Genomic DNA, 15,433 nt, shown 5'->3' on the forward strand with positions numbered 1-15,433 from the left:
CACTGTTTGAGAAATGGCTGAAGAGTTGTTATGAAGGATATCAGAAGTTGGAACTGGTGACAATAAGGACAAAAGTGAGGTGGCTGGACTCTTCTGGTTACTTTTGGTTGAAATCAAGGAAGGCAGAGAAGATCTGGACCACTGTGCCCTTTCCTTGACCACAAGACGGACAGTGAAAAAGGTTGGATCAAATCCAGTCTGTTCCAACCTATGCTGTGATAGTTCAAAAGCATCTCTGACTTTTTAAAATGTAGGAGGAGTTGAAAGACACTCTGGAGACCTTCCACCTGTAAAAACGGGCACAGTTTGGTCTGGTCTCTGTACAAAAGTCCACACGCAGGTGGAACAGCTCCTGCAGGTATGTTGGAGAACTAGTGGAAAGTCTCTGCTCTTTGGCTGCAGGGGGAAGGTGATGTAGATGACAGACAGAAAAAGTCTATTTGAGGGGAAGGTTTGAGAAGTCAAGTGTCTATAGCAAAAAATACTTTGCATCAGAGGGGAAGGTAAAGATATTCTTTGCTGTGTAATCTAGCCCGAGAACTATATTCTCTGATTTTTATTCTACTTGCATTAAAAGCCTCTTCCATCACTTATTCATCTCTAAATTGTTTTGTAGACACAGTCCATTAGAAATCTGCTCTGTTGAATAGCAAAGTAATGAATCTTTGTGCTTCCATTTTCCCCATCTGAACTGGAAAGTGTTTTTCTCACACAATCTCAGTCTTGAGCAGTAATAACAAAACCACAACTTCTGTTGCAGTTCTTTATTTGCAGGTTGTATTCCTCTGTAGACACATCTAAACACAAGTGTACATGACCTGCTCGTGACAAGACAGCAGAAAATTATGGTTATGACTGTGTGAAGAAACACCATTCTGATATTTCTGTTTTAATGCAGCAAGGTCCACGATTCGCTGTCAGGAAAACCTGCTCACGACTGTGAGGTTTCTCACTTGCCGGCTAAACTGAGAACTTCTATATGCAGAACAATAACCTTTGTATATGATTTTTGGTTTAACACTGTACAATCCCTCTTTCTAGTTGATCAGGTGACACTGAAATGGATAAAGCTTCAATTATGTCCCGACTTACGTGTTTTCAATTTCATAGCAAACACAATCAAGTTGAAGGATTTACATTTACAGGTACTTCTTCCATTAGCAAGATCCTGGGCTAAGTCATGTGGCCAACCCGCCTGTTCCTCTAGTGCTTGCACACTGCAGGCACTGAAGGCCCATCTACCGTAGCTGAAGCTGTTAGATGGGTTGGGGAACAATTTATTTAACTTAGTACCTGAAACATCAGGCTATTCCAGGTCCTCCATCCTGATTCATCAGCTGTCTTCAATTATTCTAAAGAGTTCCTCAAAGTTTCAGGGTCTTCTAATAAATATTCTACCTCTTTCATCTTCTAGTCTTGCCTTTCTGTGACTCCATTGTAACACAAAAGTGGTGTGAGATGGAGTAAAGGAGAGCAGGGTGCTGCGCACTGAGGGAACGTTGGCTCAGATGCTATTTCTCAAGCTATATCTCGATGTTAGATTCTCCTCAGTCCAGGGGAATATAGATGCTTTCTCACTTTCCCCTTTCTGTAATGGATGTGGGACAGAGGGAAGGTATTATTTGACATCCCTGTACTCTTCAGATGTTTTTCATTACAGAAGTAAAAGTGTCAAAAATAAGAGCTTCCACCCTGCCTTAAAGTTCTTGGTTCAGTGTGGGAGGCACTGTTTCTGAAGGGAAAGGGTTTATTTTTTCTCAGTCTTGAATCAATCTCGGCTTTCCCTGCTGTGCCTGCTGGAGGAGGAGGGGAGGGTTGGCAGGCTTGTGTGTGAGGATTCATTTCCTCCAGGTCACCAACCAACCATCAGATAGCACTAGGGTTCAGCTGCCATGAGCCCCAACTGAATTTGACCCAAAGGCTCTGCACAAGATGCCTGCCACCCAGGGTGCCTTGGGGACGCTCCCCTGCCCTGCTGCTTGTAGCAAAACCCCCCGTCTGCTTCTCCTGCTGGGAATGGGTGTTAGGAGAGGTCAGAGACTCTCTGGTCTGAGCCCTGTTGGAGCTCCTCACTTTCTATTTTCCAAGACCTGTGCTAGGGACAGACTTAAAAGTATCCCTAGAACAAATTGACTGAGGCATCCTCCTTCTGACATGCTCCTGGGATAAGATGAAGCGAGCTGTTTGCTCCCTCCCCAGCCCCTTTTCCTGGTGACACAGATACAGGCCATGCAGCTCTTCCTCTGTTTTGGCAAAGGGAGGGGCAGTTTCCTGTTTTTATACAGAAATTAGATTGATCCAGGATGCCTTTGTGCTGCTGCTGGTCCTGATGCGTGCAAAGGAGCTAACCGTGTGTGTACACAGGCTCTGTGGCTTTTACTGCAGCTTTCCTGCTCGCTGCTAGCATCAAGCCTTTGACCTTCCCTGCACTGCACCATGGCTAGAGCCTTGGGGTTGAGATGTATAGAGGGTCACCCCTCTGACCAGCGCTGGAGGCTCCCAAGCACCACTAAAAAGCTTTTCCTGCAAAAAGGGGTCTGCTTTTCCAGTTGCCCACTGCAGGGTGTTTCCAGGTTCCTGGGGCAGTAATGCAGTTCCATCCTGCTCCGGCTATGGGCCTGCCCATCCAAGGCCAGGTCTGTATCTGACATTAACATCCCAGGAATCCACTCCAGGCAGGCAGGAATAAAGTAGAGAGACATGTTTACAACTGCTGGGGGGGCAGGGGGCGGGCAGAGAGCACCAGCGGGGGAGCAGACACAGCCCAGTGTAACAGTTTCATGGTCTAGCTGTCACTGTCACGGAATTGGTCTTGAATAAGGAGAAATGGAAAGCAAGCAGAAAGTCAGTTTTGCTCAGTGCTTTGGCAACAATTAATATGGGAATGGGGCAAAAGCAGTAAGTAATTAAGTTGGCTGATAGCAGAGCTCTGTCCAGAGCAGGAATGCGCTGCATGCTGTCACGCTATAATTAGCAACATTTTGTTATAGTGCTTTTTCTTTCCTTGAAGAATCCCAAAAAGCTTCACAAAATGCACTTGGTTAAAATCACCAGCTCCCCTTGGGGAGAGAGGTGCCACATCTGCAATGCACTCATCCCACGTGGTGGAACAGCCTGGGGCTGGCAGAGGGAATAGGATGAGGCTTTTCCTCCAAGGACACCCACTGGGAGACACAGGTTCCCTCTGCCGGGGGTGACCTGTGAAATGGGTGATTTTGCCTGTGAGAAAGCTGGAGTATGGAGAGGTGAGGTGGCTTTCTAAGGTCACTAAGTGAGTCATGGGTAAGGCTAGGAATAGAAGCCAGCAGTCAGGCTCCCAGCTGCTGTACCTATGGTTATTTCTGTTTATGCTCTTCACTTCTCTTGCCCATGGTTTACTGAGTGCATTCCAAGAGTAACTTGCCTGCCAAACTTCCTCCCCTTTAAAACCAGAAATGGACAGATAAGATAGTAGAAGAAATCAATTTAACTGCTGGTATGTGCACAAACATACCTGAACTCTGTCCAAGTTATCAGCCAGTCTTTTTTTTTAATGCTCTTTCGGGGCAGGAGAAACGCCTCCAGTCTCAAAGTGCCTATGGCAGTTTGCTGGCAGGATATCAGATGATTTATTTCCTTCGCCTGTGGTCAAAAGGAGAAAAAATAAAAAAAGCAAAAAATAAAGAAGGCAATCATGTTAGACATAGCAAAACACAGTCAAGTGACTCCAATATAAATCCCATGAAGGCAACGGGAGAACTGTGGCTCTGGGAATTAGGAGTTTAGACTGCAAACCAAAATAAAACTGAAACCCCAAATAAATGCTGTGTTCTCCCCCAATAAATTTTCCCAGAATGCCTTATCTAACTCTCAGTGAAGGCCCGGAGACTTTCTTCTACCAACTTGAGTTGTAAATCAGATTGGGCCCAAGGCCAGAGTATCTGAAAAGCCTTAAATCAGGGGGTAACAATTTGGCTCTTTGTTATTCTTAGGGGGAGCAAAATTAGACTGCTGCGTCAACTGATGTTCAGAGGCAGCATAAAAAGGTTAATTCAGGTAGCAGAACTGACACAGAGTCAGACCGTTAATTCAAATAGAAGCACTGTCCTGGCACAAGTGACCAAAAATGCCACACTGTGTCTGCCAGTCTGCTATCCAAAAGCAGGCACTGACCACAGAGACAGGCTTGCCTACTTTGTGACATGAGCTCTCTAAGTTCACTCCATCCACCCTTTGTCATGGATCAGCAGATGCGCTGCCCTTGTACCCTTGCATCCCAGTACAGTATTCTGTCACAGCACTCTCCAAACTATCAAGCTGCAACAAGGTCTTTTACCATCTCATACCAACGTACTCTTCGTGCCAGTCCCTCTGCTGCCTTCTCCTCATCCAGGACATGTGTCTTCTCTCTGCTTCTTCCTCTCTCACCTTCTCTTCCTCAGCTGCTCTCTCTTCATTGGCTCTCAACCACTTAACTTAACCAGCCACAGCTGCACCTTATCTACATCAGACAAACCCACAGTTGTGTATTATCAATGCTAATTAACCCAGCTTCATTCCCCTACAGTATCCCATCACTTCTTCATACCTCTTGGCTCTCCCTGGTCTTTCCTTTCTGCTCTGTTTCCTTCTTTTTGCATTTTGTTCTTTATTTTTCTATTTGCAATGCTTTTATTGCAGTCTTGTTTTACGGTTCTCTTCATTCCCTGACTTGAGAGGGGATCTGCTATGTAAGGCATGCAGAAGCTACTGCTGCTGGTGCAAATGCCCTAGAAGAGCAGGGACATGCCTGGGTCAGTAGGCTGCCGTCTGAGCCTCAGGATGCAGCCCTGAGCTTTTCTGTCAGTGATCTGAGCCATGGAAGCAGGGAGCTGCCTGATCTTTGGCCAGGAGGAATTCAGCAGTGTGGTTCTCTGTTTCTTCTTCTCTGCTTTGCTGGATTCTTCCCAACCTTCTCTGGGATCTTTGCAGAGGGATCAGACCACAATAACGTTGCTTTGGTCCCCAGACATCTTGTATACACAGGCTATCCACTTCTATGAGGTGATTTTTGCAGTGTCCCAGGCATAAAAGCTGACCTCTCCTCTTTGCCCTCGTGGTGATTCCCTGATGACAGAGCTGATGAGTAGTGTACAACCAAGCTCTCCCTCCTCCTGCCAGTCCTGGCTCTGCACGCTGGAGTTCCAGGTCCTTTCACAGAAATTAACATTTACTTTAAGAACTAAAATAAACAAAACCAAATAAATCTCCTAACAAAATAATATCAATAAAAACATAGCCAAGTGCTTTGTTTTGCTTAGAAGATGCATCTTTGTGCATATCCACTTGTGTGTTGCCAAGTTTTGGAAATCAGCAAAGGCTGACATTGTTTACTGCAAATTAAAGACCCTCTGGAGACACTCTGTCTTGCTTTCCAGAGTAGCCTCGGGCTGGGGGAGGGAGGCAGTTGGACAGTAGCATAGAAGAAACCCTGTTCCAGTGTTGCTAACTATAGCATTAATTTCAGAGTCATAAATAACTTCAGTACCATGGTTACAGCACCAGCCAAGTATGATATCATTTAGTTTAGGATTAGGGAAAAATATCTTCCTTGAGGCTGTGGGTTCTAAAATAAGCAACTTTTCCAGAATGGGTTTTCTCCCAAAGACTACACAGAGAAACTCCAGCCTGTAGCTGTAAATTACAAGGATTACTTTGGTAAAACTGACTGGATGAGAAGTGTCAGCAGGTAAAATGGCTCAGAGGATAGATTCTTCTAAGTTCCTCAGTGAACGACAGCCTGGCACTCTGTCAGTTTTCTTAGAAAACAGCACCTTCTGTGAATGAGAGGAAGTGTAGATTTTTCCAACCTGAGTTCTGTATTATGAAGACATGCAGAAGCACAGGCCCCTTAAGAAATCAGATGCCACTATTGACCATTAGAAAGATGGATTGAGAGATCGGCGGTGACAGTTCCCATGGCTGCATGGACATTATAGTAACTGCGCAAGCAAATGACAGCTAGCGTGCATCCATTGGTCCAGTCAAACAAACAAGTGTGATATTTGTATTACAAAATCTACACACAATTACATGCACGTACCACTCTGCAGGACCTTGGGAGCAACAGTGAAAAGGCTGCTGTGAGAGAGATCCTGAATATGAGTTACTATAGTACAGCATTATAATGGACTACAAGAACCTCAAATGGGACAAGCGGCTCGTGAGGAGGCATAATAACAGAATTATGGAGAAACAGGCCCTTTAAATACTGAAAAAATGGTCATAGGTTGATGATACAGGAAATCTGGCTCTAGGGCTCCTGGATACAAAATGCTAGACCACACAACCCAAAGCACTGATCCCATTCAAAATTGTTCAAAAAGTTATGACATTAAATCTGTATTGGTAGGCTTTATGCCAGATTAGATATTGTCTTTCTTCCTGCTGCCGGCATAAAGCCAGCATAAACGCTGTATTATGTACTCTGGCTAATTCAACAGAAACGTAATTGTGTGCCCAGGCATGATCTGGATTGAATTTGTCCTGCTAAATGATCCAGTAGTGCTCAAACCTGGTATAAGGGACCATAGAATTGTGGTACAAACTTCCATTTCAAATTTCATGTTTTCTCTAATGTAAGGCAAGAGAATTTTGCCACATTATGTCTGTTATATATATATATTATATCACAAATGTCTGTGATAACTGTTGAAATGTTTTACCTCAGTTTAATGCCATTTCGCAGCACAGATTAGAGGGTTCCCCCCACCCCCCACCCCCCCACCCCGTGAAAAGCAGTGGAAGAGCTTGAACGCAATTTTTAAAAAGAAATGTACTTTTTATTTCTGCTCTTCCTGCCTCTAACCATACAGAGAACACCTGAAAAGTGACATTTCAGCATAAGCTGAACAAGACTGATTGATACACTGCGTTCATCAGCCCTGCCTCTCACTGCTACAGCCTGATCCCTGCTGGCAGATTCTCTGGTGGTTAACTTACCCCCAGCTCCTGATAGCAGTCTCAAGTTTTGAGGCAATTGCAGGCTTCTGCAGCTCTGAGCAGCCTGAGGACCACAGCTTCTTTCTTTTGCTCTGTCTATGCTAGGCTTAGCTTCTTTGAAGTAACTGTTACCCATCATGATGTGGGAGGCCAGCATGGTTTTAATTTTCTTAGCAGTGGATTCAGCAAATACCAGATTCCTTGTCCTCTCTTGGGCTGTGCTAAATGGAGGAATGCTTTTGGTTTGGGAATAGTCCTCTGTGTGTACGAATCTCACTGTCTTGAAGCTATCTTTATTTCAGCTGTGAATTGCAAAGCAACCTGAAAGGGAAAAAAAAAAAGAGGAAGATGACAGGAGAATTGTATTTGTATATGAGGACAGAGGTTTCTTGAGTTACCTGGTGTGCTTTAAATGAAAAATACAAAGGCCATCTGGCCAAGGGAGTGGCTAGAAGAGGTCAGCTGACATTAGAATTGCGGTACCAACAGTTTCTTTAATATGGCCAGTGAATAAAAGTATTGCTTTCAAGCTCAGAAGATACGCTGCTTGCTTGTGGCTTTGATGCTGACCTGTCCTTTAACACCAGCAAACTCAAATCTTTGTAATTTCTCATACTATGCCCATTTTCTCCACCTTGATTGCAGGACATCTGTTCACTGCCTAATAATACAGGACCCTGACCTACACTGCGATTTCTACCACCTCATAGGGCATCACTCTTACAATGACCCAGTCTTCATTTTATTCGGGTTATTTAGAGCTTCACTGTTTTGTTAAAACTCTCTGCTGTTGGGGAAGGGAGTCAGGTCTGGTCCACTTGAGAGCTTTTGCAAGCTGTTGAGCTGCAGTATGCCAGACAACCTAGTCTGTAGTTGGGATGGGGCCTGGATAGTCCAAGGAGCCCTCTTTCCCGCAAGAAGAAACCATCTGTGAGACCTGTGCGTGCCATACCTACTTGGAAACCCCTGGAAGCTCTTCTCAAATGTAGTTTAGAAATATGCAGACAATTACGTATCCCTGCTATTGTACTAAGACTGCCAACTGTGGGGTCAGGTTGTCCCCTTTGTTTTCCAGTAATTACTATTTTTAGTTCAGGTTTCATGAACCCAAAGGTCCTCTGGCTATGCTCTGTACAGCTTCATAGAAGACAGATGGGGCATTACAGATGCAGTGTACTTAGTCCCTGACACTTCATGAGATTCAAAGTCCCATTCAGTTGATTAAAGAATGATGTTTTCAAGTTCCGAGAAAAGCTGTCTCTGGATGGAAGCAGAATACCTGCAGCAGAAAAACAACCTAACAGGGAATAATTTCACCTGCACAGTAAAACAAGAAGATGTAAGTGTTTAGGGATCCTGGGAAAAGTGGCTTGTTTTGGTAGCTCTGACCATGTCAGCTTGTCAAGTGCGAGATTTGTGGCCTCCCTCAATGCCAAGGCAGTCTGTAACCTAAAACAAAGGCCTAAAAAAAAGGAACTAGGTGACCAGGCATTGACCAGAGTAAGTCAGCGTAGAAGCCAGGCCAGGCAGTGTTCCTGGAACTGCAGTTCAATCTCAGTCCAAACATGGAGGTCACCAGTGGCCATCCCATCTGCGGTGTGAGCTGAGGGCATGAGTCAAAGCCACAAAAGGCTGCCATGACCTTGTCAAGTACAAAAAGCGCAAAGATGCTAGACACTGTTGTGCGTGTGCTGATTACTTCTGGCTGAAAGCAATAGAGGAGGTACAAGGTACAAGCCTCAAATACATGGGTGATCAAGAAATCCCAATACATCTGTTGTTCAGAAAGCACGATATAGATTCTAACCTTCCACATATATCAATCAACTGATCCTTATGAGAGGCCTGGGAAGATCCCAAGTAGCACAATTCTCATTTCACTGAGGCCACAAAGAGTAACTAGCTGACTAAAGATTGCAAACATCAGCGCTCATATTAAAACTGAGACTTGGAGAGTTCTTAGCCTCACCACTTGCTGCTGATATGTACCTGTAGCACGCATGGCAGCTAGGGAGCACTGGCCAGAATCCTGATGTTGGGAAATCACAGCTCTCAAATAAAGGACTGCCACACAAACACAGGGGTCTCACATTTAGGATGTCACCATGACAGAGAAGCCCAGACAGGCAGGGTTAGGTCAACACTTCTGAAAACAGTCTGTTTAGAACAAAAACTACTGTTGAATTTAGCTTGTTACTACTGAACAGGTTCCTTGGAGTAATACCAGTATTGTAGGATACAACCTGAACTCTAGCTCCTGGTTTCAGCCCTCAGTGTAAAACATAGCTGACTGCAGATTAACACAAGGTGGCCAATGGCTGCAGGTGAAAATTATACTAAAGGTTGATTGAACACAGATATGGCTGAAATTTGGTGAGGTGCCTGCCAAAGCTGAAAGGCCTGGGGAGAACGAATACAAACCCATGGGCAAATGATGGGAGCCAAGACTATTTCTCACCAAGCTATGTGAACCAAACCTGTCAAGTTTCACACGAAGGGCAGCCCAAGGCATACTCGTTTAGCTCTCAGAAACTGGAATTTATGCATAAATATGTGACAGCCTGTGGTAACCAGAGACTATTCTTATCACAGGAAACGCTGCTGGTCAGGAGGAACAAATGTGTTTGGTCCCCCAGCACCAACAAGCTTTTGACTTTGTCTATGCTACAAAGATCCTTGGGTTTATTTCATTGGCAATGCTGTTAGTAACAAAAGAGACTAAGTAAATCCATTGACTCTTACACACAAGCCAACAAGACACAGAGAGCAACATGTTCAGAGCAGAGGGATATAGTGGAGTCTAAGCAGTCTGCCTTTGCCTCAGCTGGGTTCTCCTTAGCTTGATTTGTACCCTGATGAACATGACTAGCAGGAAGATAAATTGACTTCATTTACATATTAATACAAAAGAAGAAAGTTTAGGGTGTTTGGAGGGTTTATAACACACAATGGAAGGTGGGTGGCAGTTTAAGTGAGACTAGAAGAATCTAATTGAGTGTAAAGGAGGTTAAATTTCTGCCAAAGCTCAGTTTCAGGAGCTGCCAGAAGATGCCAACTTATCTCAATTTAGGATCCATCAAAGTAGTATTAGAATTTGGCCTTAAGCATTGAGTAAGCAGCTTTATGTGCCTGTGGGAGGGAGTGATACCCTAACAATAGTAGGAGTGGTGCATGGTGCATGCAAATTACTCTGAATACATTTGCTCTTCACAGTGGATTTTGTATGAGGATGGAAAGGAAATTAATTTCTTTTTGAAATAAAGCCCAAGATGTTTGTAGTTATTAAGATCAGTGAGTGATTTCAGTGAAAAATTATCTCTTGTGCAATAAAAACTTTGCTGTATTATAGCTCGGAAAACATGTTTTGTAACAGAAATAGTCAATGTTGGGGCTTCTATGTTAACAATAACTGTATTAAAAAAAAAAACAAACCAACAACAAACAAAACCCACAAAACAAATCAACAAAAGCCCGGAATTTGATTGTAGAAAGAAAAAAAAAAACAGGAAGACACGCCCCTCCCCCCCCCCAAAAAAAACCCAACCAAAGAAAAAAGAAAACTTCTTAGAAAGATACTTGAAAAGGGGTTTTGTAAGTAGATTTAAAAGAAAAGCTCCTAAAGACAGAAAATGGCTTTCTATAAATGAAGAATCCTTTCATTTGTGCTGCTCTTACAAAACAACGCAGGAAATCACACAGGATGCTGCTGATGAGGAGGAGGAAGTGGTTTTAAGGATGACATTGGACTCTGCAAGTGGGATGCCAGACATACCTAAGCATATGTCTTTCTGCCCGTTAATATACCATGAACTGCTTCTGCTTTCTCTGCCTCTGCAGGCAGAGGAGCAGCGCACACTACAGTTAACAACTCAGGGAGCTTGATCTGAAGCTTCTGTGGCTCATGACTGAACAGGGCCAATCTGTCTCGTAATCTCTTGCTTCAGGGTGCTGTGGTTACAAAACCTGTCAGGAACTGAAACTTTTGAAGTCTTACCCAGTTGTCTGGTGAAGGACCCACCCACTCTGAGTCCCGTTTGACTCAGACACATCATATGGGAAGCAGGCAACGTATGAGAAGGCCTTACTATAGAAATAGGGCAAAGTATTTGACTTCTGCAGAACTCAAGGCTGCCTTTGCCATTTTAAAGTGGTTACAGTAAACAAGATAATCCATGTTTATTGTGCTCCTTGGCGTGTTGTTTTCCTTTCACTCTTGATGTGGTGTGCAGGTTCAAAGGCACCAGCACAATACCTCTTTGCTTCAACAGAAGACTGCATGTGCTCAGCCCTGCGTGACTGCTGTGATAGCGTATGCATCTACTGTAACTGCAAATGAAAACAGTTTCAGTTCTAGCTAGTCATTTGCTACCATTTTGAATACACTTCAAAATAACTGCACACAACGCATACAGATACACCTACATAATTTTTGTATGTGTATATATATTTTTATATATATATTTGGCATACTTTCAGTGAAGGTGCCTGTGTATTTCTGCACAGAGTCCATGCCTGTGCTTCTTCTACTGTATAGGAAATGTAGCTTAGATTATTTTCAGCTAACCTATACTGCTTTTAGGAAGTTAAGTTCAGCTCAATAGCCACATGAAGCTGAAAAATCTTAAATTTCTATCAGTGCCCTTAAATAAATCCAAATCAGAGTAAAATAGTTATTCATGAGGCTCACTCATAAATAGTTCATTAAAACGTTGTATTGGTGAGCCTATAACAAAATGCAGTCTTTCACCTCCATGCTGTTTCTTAACTCACGATCAGAAATTCAGGAGACTGACTCCACAGTACTTAATCAGAGCCAGCGCAGATCTAACTGCCTGTTCACTGGTCTCGAATTGCCAAATGCAGTAATGCATCAATTCTATCAACTCCTAGTACAAAACTGAAATGCATTTTCCTGCTAAGTGTCACCTAAGCATCAGAGGAATGAGTTTCAGAGGTGAAAAAAACCCCACACAGCTGTGTGGCTCAAAGGGTCCCTTGCTCCAGTGACACCTGCCCTATCTGTCCTCATGCAGGTGAAGTGTGCTGTGTGCCTTCCATGCAAAATGTGGCTTAATTCCTGACTTCTGTAGTGAAGCAAGAAACAGCTTTTCAACACTAAGAAAATACTATGGACAAGAAAATAGGAAAAAATATGGTCATGTTTTAAATAAGCAATTTATAAAATACAACTCAATTTCCAATCAGCTTGAAAAAAAAATTACCCTTGCCTAATAAACAAGGCCCACCTGCAGTTTGGCTTTTTAGTGTCAAGGTTTCTCTTCGCTGATGGAAAAGGCCTTTGTGTGGGTTAAAGCTTTATAAATGGTTGCACACTGAGGTTTAGTGCTTATGCAGTTTCTCAAGAAGAGGTCAGCCCCTGGTATTCGTGGTACATTGTTTTTTGTGATGATGATGAGACAAGTGAGGTCCTTGTTCCACACCACTCTAAAAGTTATCAAAGAAAAGCCCTGGAGCAGGAAGACCTGGGGCTAAGGTTATCCCCACAGCTGCCTTTCCTGAGCTCCATCCATTCCCTGGGCAGAAGAGTCCCGGAGAGCAAGGATTGCTTCAGTGCACTGCACTCCCAGACGGAAAACATTTTTGCAAATGAAGTAAAGATGGATTTCCCCAAAAACACTGTATCACATTTCCTAGGCTAGTGCAAAGCACTTAAGATTGTCTGGATTGCTGCTCCTTTGGTGTGGATGCAGCCACGCACATTTGACCTGAACACAGGCTCCCAGTGTGAACATGGTGGCTGTCTTAGCTCCCACAGCTGGCTTTCCACCCCAGGTAAGTCTCAGGGTGAAAACTTCTTGGAGGCACCCTGTGAGGTCCTGGGTATTGCCTGGGTGTGTGGAGGCCTCATGGCCTTGCAGTCTGGCCCTGCGTGAGCCTTGATTTTCAGAAGAGCTCAGCTGCCATCTGCAAGCTCATTTCAGTGGCCAGGCTTTGAAAACAGCTCAGCTCTTTAGAGATTGAACTGTGGCAAATCTGGTCAGCTGTGTAACAAAAGGAGCTGTCACACACTAATTCATAGTCATTCGATCTCTAAGAAAAGCCACTTAGCAGATCTGGAGAAAGGCTGAAGATGATAAGGAAAGAACTCATTAAACTGATAGAATTAGAGATCTCTCTTAGCCTTCTGCCCGCCTGACATTTGCCACCTGTCACTCACTCTGTTTCTGTAACTCGGAACAGTAGGTTTTGGGAGCCGAGATTGTGTCTTCCTACATCTTCTGCTTAAAGTCCTTTTAACATGACATAATTACCAAGAATACAAAGGGAAAATGGTATGAAAGCTGCTGAAATCCAGTTTTTGTGATGCTGCTCTTGACAGCAAAAAGTCCCTTCTATCTCAAGAATCCTTTACACAAAGTACATCTCCTAAATAAAACATGTTAAGAATCAAAAAAAACCCAAAACCAACAAACCAAACCAACAAAGCTCTCTAGAAAACCTCTGTAACTAACACATTGCTGGAGCTGATGACCACAGGCAACCTCATAAGCTCATCTGTTGACTCAAATGCTAATTCTGCCAGAGAATAACCCCAAGAGCAGACACCTGGGTTCAAACATCATGAGTCCAGCTTCTCATGGCCTCTGAAGAAATACATTATTTTTTTAAATTATCTTTTTCCCCAGGAAGGCCTGGAAGAAACTGCAGATTGAGGAACACACCCTGGTCCAAAATCATTAAGGAATTACCTTTTGAATCCTGATGCCCCACAGTTCAGTGTCCTGGGAGAAGGCATCGAAGGGACCTGTCCCTGACTGCCAGCATTGGGCTGAAATGCTGTGTAACTGCAGAGGCTGCTGCTCACTGTTACATCGATGATAAATTCATGTAAAAAGAGACAAAAAAGATGCTCCTTTTTGGGTACGGGTCCTGGCCCCCCATTAGCAGCGTAGGCAGACCCTGGCACAGCAGCGCCATGTAACACCCCTCCCCAGCACCCCTGCCCACGCCAGGCTGGCAGCTCTGGCCCTGGTGGCTTCCCACGGCCTGCCTTCCCCACACACGGATCTGGGGTTTCCTTTGAGGTCTAGGCATGGTCACAGCACTAGCTGTTACCTTCCCGGCTGGCCCACCCGCTGCAGCACTCGGTGGCGCAGGGCTCGGGCTGCCCCCGGCCCCAAAGGGGTTATTTTCTGTCAAGGTTTTCCCTCTTCACTCCCCCACTACCCTCCACCGCTTCAGGGCTTCGCAAGGAGGCCTCAGGGCCTCGGGGACGGCAGCGCGGCGGCCCGCGCGGCCTCTGCGCCTCTCACCGCGGCCTCTGTCCCGCCGGCCGGTCCCTCAAAGCCGGCTGGGGGTGCGGAGCCCCCCCGGTCCCCGACGGCCGCTCTTACCCGTCCCCCTGCCCGCCTGCGCCGCGGCGCGGCCTGCGCCCTCCGCCTGTGTACAGCCGCTGCCATGGCAACGGCGCCGCGCGGGAGCGCCCGCCTGACGGCAGCCGGGCAACCAGGGCCGTGCCGGAGGGGCGTGGTTAGAATGGAGGGGCGTGGCCGGGGAGGGGGCGTGGCCTGGCGTTGCTAAGGGGGCAGTTGCTAGGGGCGGGGGGAAATGGCGGCGGCGTGGGGAAGATGGCGGTGGGCTCTGGGGCGAAGCTGGTTTTGGTGCTGTGTGGTGCCTGGTCAGCCGGCCTGCCCCGCTGGCCCTGTCCCAACTGCTCACCTGGAGCCTTTAGCGTAACCCTGGTAATAACACTGATGAACATTTCTGGGCTCAGCCAGGGCGGGCCGCCCCTCAAGTGCTCTGCAGGCCCCAGTGTGGTGGCCCACCTCCGGTTGGGCCTCTCTCGGTATTTAGCTGAGATAATTATTTCATAATTATCATTGTTTTCATGGGTGCACTAGTGTGAGTTTTTCTCATCTGTCACTCTCTCTGCTGCCCTCTCATTGCTGACAGAGGTAAGAGCCACTTTATGATTTAATTTACTGCATACTGGTGTTTCTTAGAGAGGTTTCCCCCAGCGGCTCCCACGTGCGGGCCCGGACTGTGTTTAATATTCTTGACTCTCTGCTCCGTGCCTCAGCTGGGGGGTAATTTCGCTAGGAGGCTCTGGAGCAGGGTGGCTGTGTCGGGGAGACTTTGTATCCCTTTGGGCAGTTCACAGCCATCTTGTTTTTCCTCTGCGTGTTATAGCTGGAAGCAAATGGCTTGTCTAGCAGAAGAATTAAGGTGTTTTTTTATGTTACTTCAAGTGTGCTTTTTATATTGGGAAAAGGTGTACAGTGAAATCTCAGTAAACAAGTGCTGAAGTATGTTGCTTCATATGTCTGGTTTCGGGTTTTTTTATTATGAAGACAGATAACCTCCAGGAGCTCCATTTCTATTTCCCAGGTTCTTTCATTTCTTTTAGCTGAGCATCATCAGCCAAATAGGTATAATAAAACCATGGAAGAAAGCGCATGCACAACAATGCATTTTACCTGAGCAGATGTAAAATTGCGCTCGTTAAAGAAGC

The 15,433-nt window shown here is 45.3% G+C and overlaps 1 long non-coding RNA gene across 2 annotated transcripts; it reads right to left on the minus strand.

Annotated features, from left to right (window-relative positions):
• Positions 1 to 759: 759 nt before the first annotated feature.
• Positions 760 to 14,425, minus strand: LOC121095107. 2 transcript variants are annotated; one of them, XR_005830015.1, is made up of 5 exons: positions 14,316 to 14,425; positions 13,671 to 13,778; positions 6,961 to 7,281; positions 4,568 to 5,169; positions 760 to 3,621 (listed from the first exon to the last, which is right to left on the minus strand). It is a non-coding gene; the product is annotated as an uncharacterized LOC121095107 (long non-coding RNA). The 2 variants fall into 2 exon arrangements; XR_005830016.1 differs by lacking the exon at positions 13,671 to 13,778 and having other exon boundaries at positions 14,316 to 14,415.
• Between the last annotated feature and the right edge of the window lie 1,008 nt (positions 14,426 to 15,433).

The sequence above is a fragment of the Falco naumanni genome, chromosome 10 (assembly GCF_017639655.2).
Source record: "Falco naumanni isolate bFalNau1 chromosome 10, bFalNau1.pat, whole genome shotgun sequence".
Lineage (NCBI taxonomy): Eukaryota > Metazoa > Chordata > Aves > Falconiformes > Falconidae > Falco > Falco naumanni.